The sequence below is a fragment of the Miniopterus natalensis genome, chromosome 13 (assembly GCF_054644295.1).
Source record: "Miniopterus natalensis isolate mMinNat1 chromosome 13, mMinNat1.hap1, whole genome shotgun sequence".
In the NCBI taxonomy this organism is placed as follows: Eukaryota; Metazoa; Chordata; class Mammalia; order Chiroptera; family Miniopteridae; genus Miniopterus; species Miniopterus natalensis.
Window position 1 is genome coordinate 41,253,675 of NC_142093.1, and position 8,173 is coordinate 41,261,847.

Below are 8,173 nucleotides of genomic sequence, written 5' to 3' on the forward strand. Positions count from 1 at the left end.
CTTAAGGGGCCAGTCAGGGCCTCCTCCATGACCAGGGCCATGTGTGCTACCTTGTCTAAACACCGCCATCAAGCCAAGCCCATGAGAAAAATCCATTGGAAGAGTCCATTCCCACGAGCAAGAGCAACAGGATCATGTGTGCACTGGGTCATCACTGGAACAGCTGTAGGATGCAGGAGTCAGTTCAAAGGGGCTCCTTGGAAGGCCTGGGGGGGGGGGAAGATGCTGGAGGAAGTGAGGGTGGGGGAGAGTGGGGGGGCATGAAAGAGAATGGAATAGGGAAGGAGAGAGATGGGAATCACCATCATGGGTAAATTAGTGATTTGCATTATAAAAAGGTTTTTGAGATATACTTTACATACTATAAAATTCACTGTTTTAAACTGTAAATTCAGTGACATTTAGTACATTCACAAACTCATGCAACCATCACCACTGTCTAACCCGCCAGACAAGGCTTTGTGGGTCTCCTGTCCAACACAGCACCTCACGTCTCTATTGGCTCCGACCATTTTGAATAAGGAGACAAAGCACAGCGACCTAACCAGCTCGGGGGCAGAGCGCCATCTGGCCACCCTGAGAGGAGGACCAAGCTTGGGGGCAGGTGGAGGGTCTGTACACAGCCGCTGGTCAGATATGTGTGTACCTTTTCCTTTCTTCATTCCTCTCTTTTTGTCTTCTTTTCTAAACATGCACAAAACAGCATCTCCCATCTGCCTCCTCCCCAGACACACACACACACACACACACACACACACACACACACACACACACACACACACACAATACAAAAAACTGGTCCATACACAGTTTCCTTCATCTCCATTCATGGTAATACAATTTTTCTAGTTACTCAGTCCAGGAACCTTTGAAATCCTTGGACTCCTCTCTCCCCCAACCACACATCCAGAACATCAGCAAATTCCATCTGCCTTACCTTCAAATTGTATCAAAAATTTGTCCACTTTTGACCGCTTTCCTCCATTTCCAATCCAGACCAAGTCTCCATCATTTCCTGCCTGGATTACTGGAACAGCCTCCTAGCTCAGAATTTCCCAAACTTGTAGATTCACACAACACTTGGTATCTTACCTCTAGGCAAAAATAAAATAAAATAAAAAACAATAGTCCCATTTATTAAGTAGTTTGGTGCCAACAATTTAATAAATATTGATGCCTGTAGTAGGCTGGATAATGGCCAGCCAAAGAGATCAGGTGCTAACCCCTGAAATCTGTAAATATTACTATTTTTTTCAGAAAAGGGTCTCTGCATAAGTGATTAAATGAAGGGTCTTCAGGTGGGAAGGTTAGCCCGGATTATCAGGGTGAGCTGAGCCATAAATGCAACCCATGTGTCCCTATCAAATGGAGGCACAAGGAGATTTGATGCAGACAGAAGAGGAGAAGGTGATGTGACCATGGAGGCAAAGCCACCAGCCAAGCACTTCCCGCAGCCAGCAGAGGCTGGAAGAGGCATGGAACAAAACCTCCCTCAAGAGCCTCCAGAAGGTGTAGTCCTGCTGACACCTTAATTTGTCCCAGTGACACTGATTTCAAACTTCCCATCTCCAGAACTATAAAAAAAATGTATTTCTGCATTTTCTAAGCCACCCAGTTGTGGTCTTTTGTTAGAACAGCCTCAGGAAAATGCTCCAATGAAGCAATACATTGTACAATAATACAATGACGCAACAACTAAGTAGACATTCAAAAAATAATACACATGAATTAAAAGAAAAATATTCTTATTGTACTTTCAAACAACCACAGTTACTTGCTGATGTGTGACTGTCGGGCACTGTGCAACATCTCAAATCTTGGAATTAAATCAGACACTGCAAGCATCATTTCCTGAACCACGCTGATTTCCAAATTGTGCTTGCTCTTTATTAGAGCTACTGTCAAAAACCCAGCTTCACAAAGATATGACAACACTGAAAGGAATATAGCATGACCTAATGTTGACACTTGGACTCCCCACCAGGTAGAAGCTGACTCAGTATCTAACAGATGTCAAGTACTGCTGTAAATCCTTCAAAAATTTAAAATACCCTGCTACACCTGGTGAGTTTGCTGTGGTGTCCAGGGGGCACTCCAGTGTACCTTGTGAACCACAGTCCTAACTGGCTTACCTGCTCCCACCCTGGCCTCTCTAAAATTTGCCAACACAGCCACCATAACGATCCTTTCAAAACGTAAGTCAGATCCTGTTTGCCCTTCTGCTCAGTCCCTCCCAGGGCTCCTCATTTTTCTGAGAGCCAAAGCCAACATTCCTACAATAGCTTATAAGACCCTACATACACTAGGGGTCAGAAAAGTTTTCTATAAAGAGACAGACAGTAAATACTTTAGTCTTTGTGGGCCAGGTTGCTTCTTTCTCAACTACTTAACTCTCAACTATAACAGCTTACTCCATATACACGTGGTGGGGCAAATAACCTGTACTTCTTAAAAAACTGCTACCGTGGATGTAACTGACATTTCTGAATTCCTAAAAGGTGTAAATATGTGTAGCATCTCAATGTCAAATCAGGAAAGAGCTATGACTCAGAACTATGACTCTGACAGATTAACAAAACCTCTGGAAATCAGAGCCTGAAGCAAGTATTAAAGTGCTGGTGGTTTACTCGGGAGATGCAGGTGAGGAAAGCAGGAAAGTGAAGCAAGGAAAGATGCAAAGCATTTAGACACAATGGATCACCTCACTGGCGGACTTCACATGGAGCTGGAACCGAGGCACAGGGCTGGTTTGGCCTGTGTGTTCACTCAGCTGGCTGGACTTCCTCTGGAAGGCTGGAAAGGAAAACCCGTGCCTGAGAGTAGCCCACAGAAGGGGAAAAGGAGGGGGAATTAGCCTGGCAGGCTCCTCCTGAATTTTGTGTCCCATTAATCAAGGCTCCCCACCATGGGAACTGACTACTACACACTTCTGATCATCTCACCCTTCAGTAGCAGCTCAGAAAACTGCTGTGTGGTAGGTGAGGACTATTCTTTTTCATGGTAATCTTGGTAGAACTATTTGAATATTAAACTACTCATATGAGTTTTTAAATAAAAATAAATTTTAAAAGCTTAAATAGAACACTAGGACCTTTTATTTTTATACTTTTTTTTTTTCTCAAATATAACTTTATTGTTTTCAAAAGGAGGGAGGGCCCGGCTGGGCGTGGCTCAGCCTTTGAGTGTCGACCTAGAATCCAGGTGATCGGGGTTCGATTCCCAGTCAGGGCACATGCCCAGGTTGTGGGCTCGATCAATAACTCTCTCATCAGTGATGTTTCTATCTCTCTCTCTCTCCCTCTCTCTGAAATCAATAAAGATATATTTTTTAAAAAAAAAGGAGGAAGGGAGGGAGGGAGAAGGAGAAAGAAATAGAAACATTAATGATGAGAGTCATTGATCGGCTGCCTTCTGCACTCCCCACACTGGGGATCGAGCTGGCAACCCAGGCATGTGCCCTGACCAGGAATCAAACCGTGATCTCCTGGATCATAGGTCAGTGCTCAACCGCTGAGCCACACCAGCCGGACTACACTAAGACCTTTTAAAAAGGGAGTTGCTGGTCCCTTCAGCCAGAAGACTTTCAATGGTGTGATTTGAACAGAAGCCAGAACTATAGTGTGTTGAAGAAAAAATGAGACACAAGATAGCAAATGAAGCCTAGTTTTTAACAAGCCACGCTGATAACTGAAATAGAAGGGGAAGGGGACAGAGGGAATAGTCCGGTAAAGAAAAGTATTTGAAGGTGGCAGTGTTTATATGATGGCACTTCTGCTGGCAATGTCCTCCTCAGAAACTGCTTCCAAAGAACTCCTTAGAAACCCTAGACTAGCTGGATCCCCATACCTGCCACTGCTTGTTCTTTTTTGCCTCACCAGCTGTCTTGCTCCAATTTCCTTACAAGTGAGCCTTCCTGATGTATCGTGGGGAACAGTTCCCCAGGACGAGCCTTTTAGCAACAACTCTTGTATCTGTGTTAAATGTGGCAGGCAAAGAAAAACTGCATGAGCCATCACTTAGATGAAAGGTAGCAACTTGGCTGAGCTAATTAGACACAGACAGGGAGTAGCTGAGTTAGAGCATTTCATTAAGGTCAGGTTCAACATGTTGTTCACATATAAAAGTGAACAGATAAAATAACTACCACACGCAGTATAAGACATTCTGATACAAATTTTCAAAGAAAGAGGCTTTCAAAATGAAGCCAAGTTGCCCAAGAATTCATCAAATATCTACCGAGGCTTTTCGTGTCATGATGCTGAAATAGTTTATTAAGCAAACAAAGGTGTTTGGCTTCCTCTGCAACTAAAAATAATTAACACCTCCCACGTGATCCATCTGTGTGTTCCAGAGGTATAGCAGCAAAAGAGACAACTTAGAAAACTTGAGAGGCAAGTGGAGGAAAGGAAACTAACGAGTCTTCTCGTTTTCTCTCCTGCTGATGTACTTTTAGGCAAGGAATCCACTTGTAGAGGCCACAGAGTAGGGACTTGAGGAGTTAGAAAAACTGCAGAGAGGATGAGGAATATAGGAGAAAATCCATGGTAATTGCAAATATGGGTGGGGACTCCGTTCACTCAACAAAGATTTGTTAAGTATTTATCATGTCTAACACTATCCTTCATGTTGGTGGATGTGAATAAGAACCCTATGTTTATCTTTATGAAATAACTAATATTTAAGTCCAGAGATGCAGAGAAATGACATAGTAGTCAAAAAAGAAACCCCTACCTATCAGTCACAAATTAAATAAATTCCCAATGCATTCAAAGTGAGCTTTTACTGATACTAATCCGTGCTATGCTAAGCAGTTAATGGGACATGGAATCTCTTCTCAACTTTTTTATATAGGTCAAATGCTTTCCCCACCTATTCCTTTCTTAGGTCAAACAAAAACAATTTTCAGAATTTCCATGCTGAAATCCTAAACTTGCTGACCCAGGGCATTTTTTGGTTGTGATGATGGGAACAAAGGTCTCTACTGGCATTTAGTGGGTCGAGTCACGGATGCTAGACATCTTGTCCAATTCAGAGAACAGTCCTACAAGTGGGTCTCATACCTGAATAGCTCTTGAACGTCCTACTCAACAGTCATATAGGTGAAGAAACTTTTCACAATTACCTAAGCCTTAGAAACTAACTCCACTTCACAAACACACACACAGGGTTTTTTGCAGTTTTAATGTACAGTGAATTTTCCAGGACAGTAATCACCTTATTAACCAAATAAAGAATGAACTGGGTTTTATTTGAAAATCTGCTAAGAGCTGTTTACTGTCATGGAAACTCCTACCACTGAGGCAATATGACCCACCTAAGTGAGTCAGCATTTGCAGTTTTTTGTATGCAAGGTGCAAGTAAATGACTATTTCTTCATTTCTAGTATAGTCATGCCTAAATATTTAAATATTGAAATACAAATATACATTACTTTATTACAAATTTTATTTGTAATATAAATAATATTTTATTTGTAATAGAAATAATATATAATGTAAATAATATTTATATTATATTATTACAAATATTTTATTTATAATATAAATAATAATTTGTAATATAGAGCATTACCCTCATTTTTTCCTTTAAAATCAAGTATGGAGGTAGGTTGCTTTATCTATGAATTTGATTTCAGGATAGCAAAGGGTGAAATACAAAGTATGTGCTATAAAAAAAAGAAAATGGAGTGTGACAGGATTGAGAATCAGTATTCTACACGTTGAATTCAGATTTCTGAAAGAATATTGAATTAATTTTTGCTTACCTTTCTCAAATGATCATTGCAAGCAATGAAATGAGTCCCAGGCATCCTCTGTCCAACTGGGAGATTTTTCGCCTGTTAATACATTTTTTGTTAGCCAAATTTTCAGAGCCTTTTCCCTTGCACAGACTAAAGATTCCTCCATCCCCTTTACTCTTTGCTTAGCATTTTGCTGCTCCACTTATTCAACCCTGCCTAGTTCCCTGTCCTTCCCTTCTTCCTGTTTCCCCATCTTGAAAACAGATACAAGGCAACAAAACAATGCAAAGGTCTCAACAAATGAGGCATATCTAACACCAGAGATGGCCAGAACTTCTGTATCCCTGATGAAACCTAGCCCCACCCTAAATACTATGGTGGCATATACATACTTGTCAACTGACACAGTTTAAACTCAATTCTTTCACTTCACAATTATTTATAGTCCCCATACAACTGATGCCATCAAATTCGATCAGTTGGGAACTTAGAGTTCATATTGTAAAAAGAAAACCTGATAGAAAAGGGACTGTGAACTTCACTGAATAATGCTAGGCGTCACAGTGAAAAGTAGTATTTGGCTGACTTCTGTCAGATGAGTTAGAATTAACTAAGGTAGATTCAGTGTATCTGAAGCATAGAAAGTGAGGGGAAAAGTGGCGTAAGTTGAGGCTGGAGAAGCAGACCAGATGCTAGACAGGGTAGCGTCTTAAAGGTCATGGTAAAGAGTTTTTTACTCTTGAAACAATGTTTCTGAGTGATGTTTATGAGCAATGTTCTAATTTGCCTACTAAAAGGATTTCTTATGTGAAGAATGGATTGAAAGGAAACAAGAGTGGATGGATATACGTACACTAGTGAGGACCTAACTGCAATCGATCAGGCAAGTTCTGTATTAGGCTGCTGACAGAGAGAAATTGATTCAAAATATTTTTGGGAGATAAAATGAAGGGGACTTAATGAGGTAGCAGGTGGAGGAAAGGAAGGTCTGGAGGAATAAAAGTGTTCACTGCACATATAAGCAAAGTCTCAACATTAATCATTTGGACTTACAGAAAAAGATCTCTCAAATGAGGTCTGTTAGGAAGCAACAGTATGTCCTTTGTCATTCCTGGAAACAAGTCAAAGCAACTTTTTTGGTTAAAAGTTCAAAGGTACTGGTAGGTTTTTTTACTCCTGTGCCAAAATAACACTAATTCAGGAAGGGAGACTATTTTGGTAATTAATAGGTCCCCAAAACTGAAGTCCCATGTTAAAAAGCAGGCCCTCTGCATTTTACTCCAGGAGCCATGGTCAGAGCCTCCCTTTTAAAAGGATGGGAGAAGCCCTGACCGGTGTGGCTCAGTTGGTTGGAGAGCGTGGTGTCCTGCAGCAGAAGGGGGGTGGCAGGTTCAAGTTGGGCCCAGGCGCAGGCCTGGGTCTAAGGTTCGATCTCCGGTAAGGGTTCGTGCGTAGGCAACCAATAAATGGTTCTCTCTCCCTCTTTCTCTATCCCCCTTTCTAATGTCTAAAAATCAGTAAGATAAACAAATATTTAAAAAATAAAAATAGCCTAGCTGGGCGTGGCTCAGCGGTTGAGCGTAGACCTAGGATCCAGGCGAAGGTGGTTCGATTCCCGGTCAGGGCACATGCGCGGGTTGCGGGCTCGATCCCCAGTAGGGGGCGTGCAGGAGGCAGCCGGTCAATGACAACTCTCTCATCATTGATGTTTCTCTCTCTCCCCCTCTCCTTTCCTCTCTGAAATCAATAAAGATATATTAAAATAAATAAATAAAAATAAAAGGATGGGCGAAAGCATAAGAGCACGGACAGTCCCCCTCTGCTCCTGTGGGCGGAGCACCGAGAGGGTCGGTGCCTGACAGCAAGGGGCGGAGGGGCCCAGGGCGCGGCTCCGCGGACCCGCAGAGACTAGGAGAGCAAGCCCAGGCCTTGGAGCTAAGACTAGCAAGGGCCACGCCCGGGGGCCAAGGCAGGTTACCTTTACCGGGATGGGGCTCCCGCCCTTCCTCCCGGCCGACGAACGCCCAGAAAGGATGCGTCCCCGGCCCCAGCCGCCGCGGGCACGGTGCCATTGGCTCATGTGCGCCCCGAAACACCGCCCACCCAACGCTAAGAGCGCCAAAGCAGCCATTCCAACTCTGCGGGAGCCAAAACAAGCTCCTCCACCCGAGAATCCTACACAGCAGCCTACGCAGCTCCACCTCCCACCCGGCTCCTTGCTAATGCGCACGCGCCGCCGCCCGTGGTGATGACGTCACCGGCGGGCTGACTGAAAAGCGCGATCAGGGAACAGGACTCTAGTGCTACGGCGCCCCCCTCAGCTGGCGGCCGGTAGCACAGGGCCATTAGTTCACGCACATGCCCTGCAGAGTTCAACACCACAGCACGAGGAATGAAGGGTTAAGTCCCACTCCCCCGGTGCCTAGTGAGGCC

At 43.5% G+C, this 8,173-nt stretch overlaps 1 long non-coding RNA gene across 1 annotated transcript; it reads right to left on the bottom strand.

The window, feature by feature from the left end:
* Positions 1–286: 286 nt before the first annotated feature.
* Positions 287–7,792, bottom strand: LOC107529228 (uncharacterized). Its single transcript, XR_001602440.2, has 4 exons — positions 7,719–7,792; positions 6,794–6,851; positions 5,765–5,836; positions 287–1,094 (listed from the first exon to the last, which is right to left on the bottom strand). It is a non-coding gene; the product is annotated as an uncharacterized LOC107529228 (long non-coding RNA).
* Positions 7,793–8,173: the final 381 nt, after the last annotated feature.